Below are 14,908 nucleotides of genomic sequence, written 5' to 3'. Positions count from 1 at the left end.
AAGCTATGGTTGGGAGGCTGTAGCTAAACAGCATTAGGTGCGGCTATAAGGCCCTGCAGCACTGCAGTGGGAAAGCCTGCCCTGGACTTAGAGAGGCAAATGGTAATGCTTTGTAAAGGTGTGAACAGAACTCCATGTAGCAGCCTCTAGAATGTCTTTGGTTGGTACTCCTCTGAGAAAGGATGCTGAAGTAGTTGCAGCTCTGGTGGAATGAGACCTAATGCCCTTGGGCACAGGTTTATCATGGTGTAAGTAGCAGAAACGGATGCAGTGGCTTATCCATTTTGAAATAGTCTGCTTTGAAATAGCCTTTCCTTCTGATCCTGCAGCATATGACACTATAATTGCTCCGTTTTTCTTAGCGCTTTAGTCATGCTCAAGTAGAATCTTAGCTGTCTGTGAACGTCCAAGGAATGCACAATTCTCTCCCCTTTGTCCTGCGGATTTGGATAAAAAGTTGGCAGATGAATTATTTGGTTAAGAACCACACTGGAAACCACCTTAGGCATAAAAGTAGGATTTGTCCTCAGAGGCACCCTCTCCGGGTAAAATATGATAAAAGGCCCTACAGCCATGAGGGCCTGTAGCTTTGAAACTCTTCTTGCTGAAGTAATTGCTAGTAGCAGAGCTGTCTTCCATGATAAGAACTTTATATCAGCAGTAGCAGCTGGTTCAAATGGAGGCAGGGTGAGTTTTTCCAACACATAATTGAGGTCCCATGCAGTTAATGGTGATCTTCTAGGAGGCCTTAAAATTTTGGCTCCTCTAAGATACTGCTTTAGTAAAGGATGAGAAAAGATTGGTGGCTCTGTGTTGTAATGAGCCGAAATGGCAGAGGCATGGATTTTGAATGATGAGAAAGATAGGCCTTTGTCAAGCATCTCAGTTAAGTATTGTAATATCTGAGGAATATTTGGTTCTGCTGTATCAGTTCCTTGTGCTCGATTCCAAGCATAGAATCTCTTCCATTTGTCAGCATAAGATTTTCTAGTACTTGGCCTTCTGGCTTCCAAAATGACATCCACCACAGCTTTACTGAGAGGTGTTGTTTGTATGATTACCTGATTAGCCATGCTGCCAGGTTTAGAGAATGTAGTCGATTGTGCAGGGTCTGACTGTTTTGCTGGGACAGTAGTTGTGGTGTTTGAGGCAAGGTCCAAGTTGGTTGAGACAAGTTCCTTAGGACTGGGTACCAGTATTGACGGGGCCAGTCCGGGGCAATTAATATCATATTTGGCTTCTCTTGTCTGACTTTTAGGAGGACCTTGGGTAGAAGCGGCAGAAGAGGAAAGGCGTAAACAGATAGTTTTTTCCAACTGAAGGATAGGGCATCCACTTTCCATGCTTGTCTGTGATAAGTCCTTGTGCAGAATCTTTTCAGTTGATAATTGAGGAAGGCAAATAGATCTATGTCTGGGCTCCCCCATTTCTCTGTTATCATGCTGAAGACTTGTGGATTTAGTTTTCACTCATGAGGATCCATAAGGTTTCTGCTTAAATAGTCTGCCAGAGTGTTTTGCTTTCCTGGCAGGAATTGAGCTTGAATATGTATTTGGTAGGTCAAAGCTGTGTCCCACAGTGCCATGGCTAATCTGCAAAGGAGGTAGGAGTGTGTGCCCCCTTGCATGTTTATATACCACATGACTGTGGTGTTGTCCATCTTTATCGGTAGTTGTCCTGGATGAAGTAAGTCCTTGAAGGCTGTAAGGGCATTTTTGAACAGCTAGCATCTCTTTCTGGTTGACATGTAGATGCATTTGTTTTGGTGCCCATATACCCTGAATGCATCTTCCTGCCATGTGGGCCCCCCCAGGCATAATCTGATGCATCTGTTTGGCTGGCAGGGGGTAGAGTGAAAGGCCGTCCCATGTTTTGGTGACAGGCCTTTGCCCACCATAGAAACTTCTGTTGCAGGCAGGGAATGAGAGGAATCATTGTTTCCAGACTGTGTGAATGTTGACTCCATAAACCTTTTAGGTACCATTGAAGTTTCCTCATATGCAGTCTTGCATATGGAATTAGTAGGATGCCATGAAGCCCAGAGCCTGCAGAATTTGTCTTGCAGAAGACTGGGTTTTTGTTGCCATCAGTTTGAAGTAAGTAGTCAGTTGCCTTTGTTTGTCTGGCGTAAGGTAAGCCATCTGGGCAGTTGTATTCAAGCTTGCACCCAGGAATGTTATCTTTTGTGAGGGTACCAGTTGTGATTTATTTTCATTTATAGTGTATCCTAGGCATGCTAGAAGCCTTTTCACAAATGCCAGGTGTCGTAAAAGAGTGTCCTTGTTCTCTGCTTGAATGAGACAGTCGTCAAAGTAAGGATATATTTGTATACTTCTTTGTCTGCAAAATGCAATTACTGGTGCCAGGCACTTTGTAAAGACCCTGGGCGAGTAGATAAGCCAAAGGGCAGTGCAGAGAATTGGTAATGCATTAAGCCAGCCTTGAATCTGAGGTATCTTCTGCATGACTGTCTTATTGGGACATGCAGGTATGCCTCTTTTAGGTCTAATGTCATCAGCCAAGCATTCTTGCCCAGCATGGGCAGAAGGTGCTGCAAAGTCAGCATTTTGAATTTTGGAATGTCCAGGTATGTGTTAAAAATTGATAAATCCAGTATTGGCTTCCAGGCCTTGTCCTTTCTGGGTACCAAGAACAGTCTTGAGTAAAAACCTTGTCCTTTTTCCTGTTCTGGTACTGGTTGAATGGCCCCAATATCCATGAAGGATGTAACCTGTTTCTGTGCCTCTGCCCAATGATTTTTGGGCAGATCTGGCCAACCGTTTGCCATTGGCAGAGTGTGGAAATGGAATCTGTATCCCTGTGATACTATGTTTAGCACCCACTTGTCCTGGGTTAGTAACTGCCAATTTTGAGCAAAAAGTGCTAATTTTCCCCCTAAGGGTGCTGTCAAAAGATAAGTGCTTGGTGTAGGCAGAGGGAAGTCATTGGGACTGTTTTCTGTAGATTTGCGCTTTATCTCCCCCTGATTTGGAGGTAGATGCGCCCCATTGCTTTGACCTGCATGAATCTTGCGCCTGGTCTCTGGAACCCTTTGGGCATCTGGATTTCCCCCTTTGAGCTCTGTCTGACACAGGAAAGGACCAATTTTTTGTAGGCCAGTGGCTGCACTTGTAAGAAGTCTTTAACAGTTTGCATAGACTTAGCTTTGTCTTCCATTTTATTTAAAACCTCTTCTGCCTTAATACCAAACAAAGAATCATGCTGTAAAGGTGAATCTAGCAATTTAGCTTTAACATGATCAGGCAAATTTTGTTCCTTTAACCAGGCATGCCTCCTAATCACAGATCCAGTAACTGCGGCCCTGCAGGAGGCCTCCAAGGAATCAAAACCACATTGCAAAGTATGCTTTCCAACTTGTTCAGTTACATGCAATAATTCCTGCAATTCTTTATTTTCTGCACATTCCGAAATCATCATTTTCTGTTTCAGCAATCCCAGAATATGTTGTTGGTACTTCAGCATGTGAAATTGACAGTTTAAGGCCCTGACTGCCAAGGTTGCAGATGTATAAACCTTCTCTCCCCATCTGTCTAGTGCCCTTGAATCTCTGTCAGAGGGGGTAGGGTTTTTTGCTGTTGAGGCCTTAACTCCCTTTGGACCCTGTGAAATAGTTTCATGGTCAGCAGCAGGGTTTCTAAATAAAAATTTATGCGAGTCAGGGACCCTGTAATATCTGTCAGGCTTACTGGGAGCCGGAGGTAAGGAGCCAGGGTTCAAACGTGACTCCAAAAACACATCATCCACAATTTCTAAAATGGGGAATGGCTAAAGGCTTGTGCTGAGGGAGAAGGAAATCCCTGAGCCTCTTTTTTGATTGAGAAGTCTTGACTCTCCCAGTGAAAATGCTCCCTCAAAGTATGCATGGTTTCTCCAAATGAATAATCCTCTGGAGGAGATGCAGATGGAATAGACTCCTCAGCATCAGAATCCTCATAGGGAGGCATAGATAATTCCTGATCAGAAGAGGAATCCGAAGAAATAGAAACCGGATCTGAAGATTCATAATCAGTGTCTTGCCTAGGCCTCTTATCTGGAGGGGGGATGGGTACCCCTGATCAAGGTAATAAGGTCTTCAGCCATTTTGATCATCTGTTTTTTAGGCATAGAGGCCTATGCACGTGGCTCGGGCGTTGTTTTTTTAGTTTTAGAAGTTGTCTTTGCCTTTGCAGCTGTCGTCAGTTTGATATATAAATGTTGAGGTCTGAATACACCATCAGAAGCCAGTGCCTGCTCAGTGGCTCCAGACCCATCAGAGGGAGATACATCCGTCGGTCCAATATCTTGCGGCATGCCGGACTCCACATGGGTGTCGGTTGAGGCCTGAGACTCGAAGGTAGCAGGTATCAGGGGCTGCGAATGCACCTCACTGAGTACCAGCGAGCCAGCGACTGGCTTAGGAGAAGCTTCGTCAGTTTTGGATCTCGACTGCCTTTCTCTGTCCTTTTCTTTGCGTTTTTTTATGTACTCCAGTAGTCGGAGTGCTATCCGACGACATTTCTGGGTAGTTAAATCTGTTTCCAAAATACTTTGATGCAAAAACATACCAACGCTTAACAGTGCGTTGGTTAAATCTAGCACAAAACCGACAGCCAGGCACGTTGTGATCAGGGCCTAGGCAAGGAATACAGTATAAATGGAAATCCTTATGAGGTATTTGCTTCCCACAAGTAATACAATTATTAACTTTTTCTGACATCGGTAAAAAGCAAGAATAAAGTTTCCCCAATGGGGTACTTAGCTTTAGTGAAGACTTCGGTTCTGAAACTCAAACTGGAATATTTCAGTAGTCAGCCAACCGGCACTTGCGAAATGCTTCTGCTTCGGGTACCGTGCGGCAAGAAAGACTAAAGAAAATGGCGTCGGCTGCATGTTTTATACCCCTGACTACCTGACGTCATGGAAGAGAAGACAGCAACCGAAGCAAGACCCATGACTTTGGAATTCAGGCCAACTGAGGGCATCCTGCCACCAGATTACCCAAATGTAATGACTGCAACAGTGAAACACGAAGAACATCTTGACTTGGCTGAAGTGGTTCTTTTGGCAAATGTGGTTTAGTACTCCTGCATACTGAAGAAGAAGAAAGTACTTTATCAATGCTTTTTACTAGAGAAGGCCAAAATACTAGTTCTCTCGCCCTACTTTTGGTAGACTCAGAACATGGGTGACCAAGATGCAAAATCGGATATATTCATGTTGTAAGGAAGCAGAACAACAATTCTAAAACCTTTGAAAATAATGCCATCTTCCATCAACATCTAATCTCTGTAAGTAAAATAAGTTTGCACTTCAGGTGGTACACTAGACTGCTTTGATGGCCATCCAACATTAATGCAGTGGTCGAGCTTTTGCAAAACTGGATCAGTCTTTGTATGATCTCTCAGTTCAAGTCTAGTGGTGGAAAAAGTATGCACTTCCACCATGTCAGTCAAAAGTCTCTGCATGAAGCTGTTCCATTGTATTTCTGTGCAATCTGGATAAGGTATCAGACAGATAAAGAAGTCTGCCTTTTGTATAGACCATTTTGAAGTTGTACTTCTGCAATTTGAGCATGAGCCTTTGCAATCTCGTTGGAGCTGAATTCACAGGCTTCTTTAGAATAGTAACTAGAGGTTGGTGATCAGTTTCAATCTGAATAGCTCGACCATTGATATAATAATGAAACTTTGAACATGCAAATACTACTGCCAAAATCTCTTTCTTAATTTGAGCATACTGCATTTCAGTTTGGGTAAGAGTTCTAGATGTACTGGCTACTGGTCTGCCTTCTTGAAGCAAAATTGCACCAACACCAAATTTTGAAGCATCACAGGAAAGAGTTACTGGTTTACTGACATCATAGTATCTTAATGTAGGTGGGGGTGGCAATTTTCTGCTTAAGATCTTCAAATGCTCTCTGGTGCTGTTCCAACCAATACCATATAACATTTTTGCAAGTCAGCTCCCTCAAAGCTGCTGTCAACGCACTGAAGTCTGGTATAAACTTGCCTAAACAGCTGACCATACCAAGAAAATGTTGAAGAACCTGAACATTATCTGGTGCTGGCATCTCAAGAATGGCTGCTTGCTTGGACGGGTCTCATCGCAAGCCAGTGCTAGTAAATAAAATTACCTACATATGTAACGTCTGGTAGCCTGAATTTGCACTTCAGCGAATTAAAGTTCACTTCATGTGCTCTGTCTAGATTAGAACTTTTTAAAGGTTCCTGTCATGCTCTGCTTCACCATTGCCTCCAACCAATAAATCATCTACTATTATGGCACAAGGATAACGTGAAATAATTTGCTCCACTGCATGCTGAAAGACTTCCCTTGCAGAATTTATTTCAAATGCCATCCTGAGGAATCTATATCTGCTAAATCGGATACTGAAAGTAGTCAGTAATGCAGATTTGCGATCAAGCATCTCTTGCTAAAATTAACTTTTTTGCATCTAAGACATAAAAACAGTGGCATATGGTATTAGGGCTGCGACTTCCTCGACTGTAAAGATTGGATGATATGGTCTCTTTAATGCTTTGTTCAAATCTCTTGGGCCAATACATATTCTGATTTCATCTGAGCCTTTTTTTGTGGGCTGCTACCATGGATGACACCTATTCATTTGGTTTTGTAACTGGACAAATTACACCTTGCTGCACCATTTTTATCCAACTGAGCTTTAAATTTATTATGCATAGCTACTGGAACTTTTCTTACTAGTCTGACCACTGCACTGACCTCTGGGTCTAACTTCATAGAATACACAACTGGAAGTTTGCCCAACTTGTTAACGAAAACATCAGCATACTCAGAAAATAGCTTCAGTAAAATTGAAACTACGATATGTGCTTATATGATTAACTTTTTTGGTAAAAGAAAGCAAATTCATTCTCAAACCGTCTAGGAGACCCAATAATGACTGCACAGGTCTTCGGACTACATAGAATAACAAGCTGTAACAGTTCCTAGCCAAATAACATAAAAGCACTACTGAGCCTTCGGTTTGAATTTCTTCACCTCCATAAGCAACAAGCTTCACACAACTAGCCACACTGAGTTGTTCATTAGTTCTCACCTTAGCAAATGAGTCTGCTGACATAACATTACACTTTGAGCCAGTGTCCACTTTAAGCTCGATGGATTTATCATTGATCTCGACAGTACAAAACATTTTGTTCTTTGCCAACAAATTTACTGCATCAACTTTTCACAAATTACTGATAGACCATCTACGTAGAAAGTAGAACTACAGCTCTATACATGATCAACTTGCTTTTTTGAGTGACCCTGCTTTATAAATGTGTGAGGTTTACTTGATTTGCAAAACTTTTGAAAATTGTTCCATTTTTTTTTTTTTTTTTTTTTTTTTTTACACTTCTCGCATTGTTGACCAAATGCTAAGCATTTTTCTCTTTTAGACTCACAACTGAGACAGCTAACAATAAAGCTGGATTTGGGTTTTGCTGACTCCCCCTTGTACTGCACTGAGCATGTCCTTTTCTTCAAACTTGCTGGAAGCCTTCTAGCTTATCAGTGGGAGTGGTAAGCATTAGGTAGCCTATCTACCACAAGATTGGTTTCTGGCCCAGAAATTGTAGCTACTGGCCGTTTAGGCAGTTTTTTCCACCTGTTTCAATGCTGTAGTTTAAAAGCCGCACTTGCGCTTGTTTCCCACCATTCCTGTAACAAGCCTAGCCCAGATACAGAGTGGTTGTATCCAGGACTGTTGGCAAGCTTCTGAGCCCCGCAACCCTTTCTGTGTTGGAGGAAAGCCTTCTAGCTTATCATTGGGAGTGGTAAGCACTAGGTAGCCTGTCTGCTACGAGAGGAGAGGTTCTTGGCCCAGAAATTGCAATTTATTGACCATTTGGACAGTTTGTTCGTCTCTTTCAACTTTCTGGTTTAAAAGACCACATCTGTGCTTGTTTCCCATCTTTCCTGTAACTAACCTACTGGGTAGCTCTAGAAAGCCTTAAACTGATACAAGCCTTCTAGCTTAGAAGAGAGACTTTGGAGTGATTACGTATCAGTTTTCTGTACTTTCTTGCTGTACTTAACTGTTTTCCGCCTAAACGCAGACTTTCCAGCATTTATTGTGATTTAAAAGCTTGTTTTTTTTTCATATATTGTACTTATTTGACTGCCTGCACTTTTAAAATGTTTTTTTATTTAAATAATTTGTTTAAACTGTCACAGGCTACACACTAAAGTGTGATAGCCTTTTCTGACAGTTTGTAGTTGTTTAAAGCTGTTTTAAGTGTATTTTTTTACTGTTTTTGCTTTATCCTAGTTTCCTGCCTTTCTAGGGTATTATAGTCCAGTTTTCAGGCTAGTGCTGAATTCAGGGCTGTGATACTATTTTCTGAGGTATCCATACCTTACTTGGATAGAAGGAATGTCTCTGTTCACCTATGAGAGAGGGGAGCTTTGAGCAACCTATCTGTCCCTGGAGTAGTTCCAGCCCAGAAGTTAGTAGTTTATTGGCCATTTTGGGCTAATTTCTCTCTCTTTCATTTCCCTACTATAAAAACCAAGTTTGCACGGTTTTGCGCAACGGGCAGTGCCAATTAGCTACGGTTAAATTATTCCCAGCTCCACTAAGTCTCCTCTTCAGTTTTTCCCTTGAAACTAGTCTAACTCTCAACCTAAGTACTCAAAAAGCATCTTACAGCCCAGCACTTGCTCAGACCTAATAGCAAGCACTAATATACATTGACACTGATTGCCCAGCAGGGCAAGGCTCTTTATTCACCCCTCACCAACCAAGCGACTAAGCAGCTCACCGTACTATTCAGGCATGACCAAAGGGCAACGTCAGGTGCACTCTCCAGTCCAGCTGGTGAATCTGGGTATCCTGAGGCAATGTTACAGCTACCTCATGCACACAGACAACCTTCTCCTCCTACCACAAAACACTAACATATGCGAGAGATGCAATTATACAGTCAAACTGGAAGCCAAGCGGTCTCCACCCAAGACTGGAACACACAGTCAAGAGGAGAAGGTTAACACTTGCACCACAACTCCAGCCGCACACAGACATACTAAAACAGCACTGGCAAAAAATACACATAAATACACAAAATCATACTCTGAGGCACTAAATAAAAACCTGCAAAAGCATCAGAGACCTCCAAAGCAGACACCCAAACAACCTGCACTTCCTGTCACAAACCAGACAACACATAAAACACAAAATCAGTGTGCCGCACAATCACAGCCCTTAAGGCGAAATAACATACCTAATACATTAGTAATAGGTGACTCTATAGTCAGGCACACTGATGTCCCACTCACTAGGCTGGACAAGCAGAAGGTTACTGTTAGCTGCCTGTCGGGAGCCAGAATCCATCACATAACACAAGCACTCAGGTCACTGCAGAACAAGTACAAATATGACTCTGTCATTGTTCATGTTGGTGTGAATGACCTGAGACGTACCTCCCTGGACTACATGAAAAGAGACATGGAAGAGCTCTCTGATCATGTAGCCCAGGCTGGTATGACCCTGACCCGGAGAAGCATCCTGCCCTCACCAAGAATGATACCTCAGTATAAAGAAAAAAATTATCAATTTCAACAATTGGCTAAGCTTCTGGTGTCATTCAAAGTGGATCCAGTGTCTGTCAGCCTGGGACAACATGCTCAACAAGCCACGTTGCTTCGCAAGAGATGGCTTGCACCTGTCACCCCTAGGCTTTCAAATACTGGCCAAGGCTCTTGCTGCCCCCATAGTGCCTTTTTTAGGCAAGGCTCAAAAGTCAAACCCACCTCCATAAACAGCACAATTAACAAAAAAACTGAGGGTTATGCTACTCAACGCCAGGAGTTTAAATCTCAAAATGCACACGCTCGAAGCACTCCTCAGTATGGAGAACGTCGACATCTGTGCAGTAGCTGAAACCTGGTTCAAGGCTCCAAAGAGCACCCCAGCACTACCGGGCTACAAGTCATACCACACTTATTGGCCACAGAAGATGGACAGAAACACACAAGGAGGGGGTGTATCCATATTCATCAAGGATACCTACACCTCCAGGTTAGTGGCGCAGCATGATACCTCTGAGATCATCCATGGGAAACTAACAGTGGGAAAATCTGCAATGCAAATTGTGACCTGCTACAGATCTCCCTCCATGACCCAGGACCACCACTCCACCTTTCTGGAGTCACTGGAAAACATGAAGGTCCTACCAAATATCCTGATATTGGGCGATTTCAATTACCCTACCATTCACTGGGAAAACTACTCTAGTACGAATTCCCAGGCCCAGCGCTTCCTGAAATTCATCAACTCAAATGCCCTGGATCAGCTGGTAAACTCCCCTACAAGAGGTGAAAACATATTGGACCTGGTCATCACCAACATGGGCGACATGTGTTCCACACTGGAGGTCAACCAATCACTGGTTAGATCAGACCATAAACTAATCACTCTGGATGTCCACACCCCACCACCACCCCCAACTAAGGAAACCACAGTAAAAAAAAACTTTTCTAAAGCAAACTTCACCTTACTTAGAGGTGTTTCACAGCCCCCACGTTAAAGGATAACGCTGCCCAAGATGCAGAAACCTTTACAAATGCACTCTATGAGCACCTACAAGGATGCATGGATCGTGCCATCCCTAGCAAAACCAAGACTCACTCCTCCAAGAGAAAGAAACTAGTTTGGTGGACCCCTGCAATAAACAGTCTATATAATAAAAGGAATAAACTAGTTCAGAAAAAAAAGCAAATTCCAAGAAGGAAAGACATCTCTGATCAGTATGAAACTAAGGTCCCTCATGAAATCATCCAAGTCTAACTTCGAAAGAAAAAAAGCCAAGGATTCAAAAGATAACCACAAAGCCTTCTTTAACTATGTTAAGAATCTAAGTGGCAACTTGCAGATATGCATTGAACTAGTGCAAAATAGCACAAAATATATGGAACCTGCTAATATTGCCAACATCCTGGCAGATTCAGTGCAAACTTCACCCCCCTCTCACCTCCAAAAGGGCCCACAACAATACCGGAAAAGCGTAGTGTCCCAAAAATCACAGATGCACAGGGAAAAACAGCCCTTTCAAAAGCCAAAAGCACAGCGTCAATGGGACCAGATGGTGTCCCAGGCTGCGTCTTGCACAAACTACAGAACGAGCTAACCCCCCACCTAAACACGCTGTTCAACCTCAGCCTCTCCACAGGCTACGTGCCCATAGAATGACGCACAGCAACGGTTATTCCTCTCCACAAAGGAGGGGCCACAACTGACCCTGGTAACTATCACCCCATAAGCCTGACTAGCCTGGTCTGCAAGGCTACGGAGCGCATCATCATGGAACTCATTAACAAAGATATTGGGAACCTCCAAACACTTGACCCAACCCAGTTCGGCTTTAAGGGCAGATCATGCCTACTAAACCTGGTTGACTTCTTCGAGACAGTCACCAAGGCCATAGACGAGGGAAAGGTGGTTCACACAGCCTACCTTGACCTCGCCAAGGCTTTCGACACCATTCCCCACTCGGGTATTACAGAAAAACTCACCAGCCTGAACATAAACCCCTACGTCACTAGATGGGTTGCCAACTGACTTACAGACAGAACTCAAACGGTAAGAATAGTGGGCTTCAGGTCAGACTCTAAACCAGTCACAAGTGGTGTCCCACAAGGCTCGGTCCTGGGACCCCTACTGTTCTGCATATACTTCGCAGAAGTATAGGCAAACACAGGAGGACTATGGCTAACCAAGTTCGCGATGACTGCAAACTGGGAGACATAACTGACTCTCCGGCTGACACGGACATCCTCCAAAAGGGCCTTACTGATACGGACATCTGGTGTCAAAGTCATGGCCTCAAACTAAATGCCAAAAAATGCATAGTCATCCCATTTGGGAAAAACAAAACGCCTACGAATTACCACATAGGTGGCAGCCCCTTTAATACAGAAGAGGTAATAAGAGATCTGGGGACCCAGGTAGATAGTAATCTCTCATTTGACAATCATATTGCCAAAGTAGTTAGGAAATCCTCCTGTGTGGCCCATCTAATTACTAAAGGGTTCGCATCTAGAAATAAAGAGGTTAAAGTGCCCCTCTACTCGTCACTCATCAGACCCATCATACAGTACAATGCCCCATTTGGGATGTACCTCACAAGGCACTTCCAACAGCTGGAAAGACCAGAAAAAGTACCTCACCAAGAGGATTACTGGCCTGAAACATATGTCCTATGCAGCCCGACTGAAAAAACTCCGGCTATACTCAGTGGCATATCGCTTACTCAGAGGTGATCTCTGCCTGACTTACAAAGCCATGTCCAACTCAGAATTGATGGACATGCTCCACCTAAAGAAATCCAAGTCACTATGAGCCATGCACTCTAGTGAGCTAAACCTCGCCAAACAATAAATAGAACATGCTGGAGGGATAGATTCCTGTCACAGAGTTTCCCCGTGCTTCGGAACAAAATTCCAAATTATATCAAGCAGAGCCACTCATTAACACTCTTCAAGAGACACCTTGACAAGTGGATGGGTAACACAAAATACACCCATGGGATCACTTCATTGGCTCTGCTTGACAGAGGATCAGTTAATTAATCAATGGGACAGTGAAAGCAGACACACTCTGTCTAGGCTTATAAATGCCCTCGTGCGGATAGCCTAGTACCTACCTATGAACCCAAAAGTACAGGTTTTACACGGGGAGCCTGCAGGTGTGGCAGGTGCCATGTGCTTAGGCCCGCTTCTGCTAGCCACGTGTTGCATGCTGTCTACATTTGCTCTGGAGCCTGCATAAAACCATGCTCTTATCACTTGCAAGCATATGTGTGTGCCTTTTTGTAACTTCATGGATTTGAAAAATCTCAATAGCTTTGCTCAGCATTAAATCACTATCACAAAGCAAAATCATCCTCACTGCAGCACTATTAATACCACACACAAGCCTGTCCTTTTTCAACTCTCTTTTAAGTCACCAAACTGACATATTTTAGCTTTGTTTCTCAGGTCAGTTATACAAGTTGCAAAAGTTTCTCCTGGTTTTTGATCTCTTGTGTAAAACAAATGCCGCTCAAATGTAATAACTGTCTGGGGGTTATACATTTCTCTGAATTTGCACTTCAAACACTTGGGGTCTTCCCTTGATTCAGCCTGTACAACAATATACAAAAACAACATTGGGATGGTGGCCTAATGGTTAAGGTGTTTGCCTTACAAACACAAGGTGCAGGGTTTGAGTCTCACAAGGGATAATTGGCTAGGCTTACAATGGCTCACAAGGGCAGTTAGCCTAGTACTAACCTATGGATATGACTGTTTTCACCTTCTCCCTCATATACTGCTGGTGCATATAGTGCATACACAAGTGAGCGCTCTCTTTCAGAGGTCATTGAAAGAGAGCGTTCATTTGTGCATACACAAATTAACGCTCTCGTTCAATGGCCTCTGACCCAGCTAGGTTTAGCAAAATGAATGCCCTGGTGCATGCATCTTTGTTAGAATAAGCTGCTTGTATAAAAATATCAAACTCTTGCTCAAATATTCTCCAATTCTCTGCTATATTCTGATCAAACACCAATGGTGATGGTTTTTAAAATTCATCTGCCATATTAACACATACCAGTGAAGGCTTTTGCAAGTATGCACGAACACACACACACACATACATACATACATAGATATATATATATATCTATATATATATATAAATTTATGCCAGTATTTGTAACTATGCTCAACAGCACAACAAGCCTCCGAATAACTGAAGTTTGCAAAAAGTCCCTCGGGCACTGTAATACTCTTGAAATCACTGTACTGTAAGAAATCACCTCTTAGTGTAAGAAATATTTCAGAACAACTGCACTGTGTAAATGAACTGGGTAGAAGCAGCTGAAAGTAAGAAATATTTTGAAGAAATTGCACTTTGCAAATAAACAGTGCAAATCACACTAAAACTTTCCCAAAATGGCCGTACTTTGCTAAATGACTCTTTACAGTGCAAGAAACACTCTGTAATGGTGGCACTTGGCAAATAGACACGCCCAGCGCAAGAAACTTTTTGAAATGGCTATATTTTGACTGCACTTCACGAAATAGTTGCACTTTGCACACAAATAAACTGAATGCACAGTAATAAGCAAACATTGTACGCCCTTTTACACACTTCAAGATACTTTGAATAACTCTAGTTAGTTATGCCCTGAATACAATGCGAAATAGTAATTATGCCAAAACACAGTACTTTGCCAAAAAACATGCAGTTGCCTTACGTTATTTATGCTTAATGCGCTCTTTTTGCCTTTGTTATATTTGCTTTGCTCGTTGAATCTTTTTCCATGCCATTATACTTTTCTAGGGCTCATTTTACTCTAAACATGCCCAGTTTGCTTTAAACAATCATTTTGCAATTCCGAGACAATTCTGAACCCCTTATGTGCTTTTCTGATAATTGGTTTATCAAATATCTTAATTTTAAGCATTTCATTTAATTAATAAACCTTCTGTGCTTCTCACTTGTTTAATAATGAGGTTTATGCGCTTGTAATGCTCCGTTTTATCTTTATGAAATAAATTGTTTGTGCAGGTTTTCATTACCTTTGGTTTGCTTCTGGCCCTTTTTCATGCTAGTTTCTCTTAGTTTACCTTCACTGTTATCTCTGCACCTCATAGCTCTGAAAGGCAGTCTCTGGAATCCCAGTTCAGACACCATGTCACTCATCCAGTCAGGATAAAATAGACAAGTCTTTGTAAGTTCTATTCAAGCAACTTTATTATGTACTAACACATCAGGATTGAGGCTTAATAACTTTAACTTAGATAAATTTACAAACTAGCTATTACAATGATACATGCTCACTCTCTCTGGCTACAATCTCAAAATGGTACTGAAGCTAGCACGTGCCAACTTTGAAATGCT

At 42.5% G+C, this 14,908-nt stretch overlaps 1 protein-coding gene across 1 annotated transcript in view; it reads right to left on the bottom strand.

Annotated features, from left to right (window-relative positions):
- Positions 1-14,908, bottom strand: part of ZFYVE28 (zinc finger FYVE-type containing 28) — a 2,243,904-nt gene that overhangs the window by 1,676,468 nt on the left and 552,528 nt on the right. The window lies entirely within an intron of this gene.

The sequence above is a fragment of the Protopterus annectens genome, chromosome 2.part1 (assembly GCF_019279795.1).
Source record: "Protopterus annectens isolate FY-2018-M chromosome 2.part1, PAN1.0, whole genome shotgun sequence".
Lineage (NCBI taxonomy): Eukaryota > Metazoa > Chordata > Ceratodontiformes > Protopteridae > Protopterus > Protopterus annectens.
Note: the sequence above shows the minus strand (reverse complement) of the source record. Positions and strands in the feature narration are given on the sequence as shown.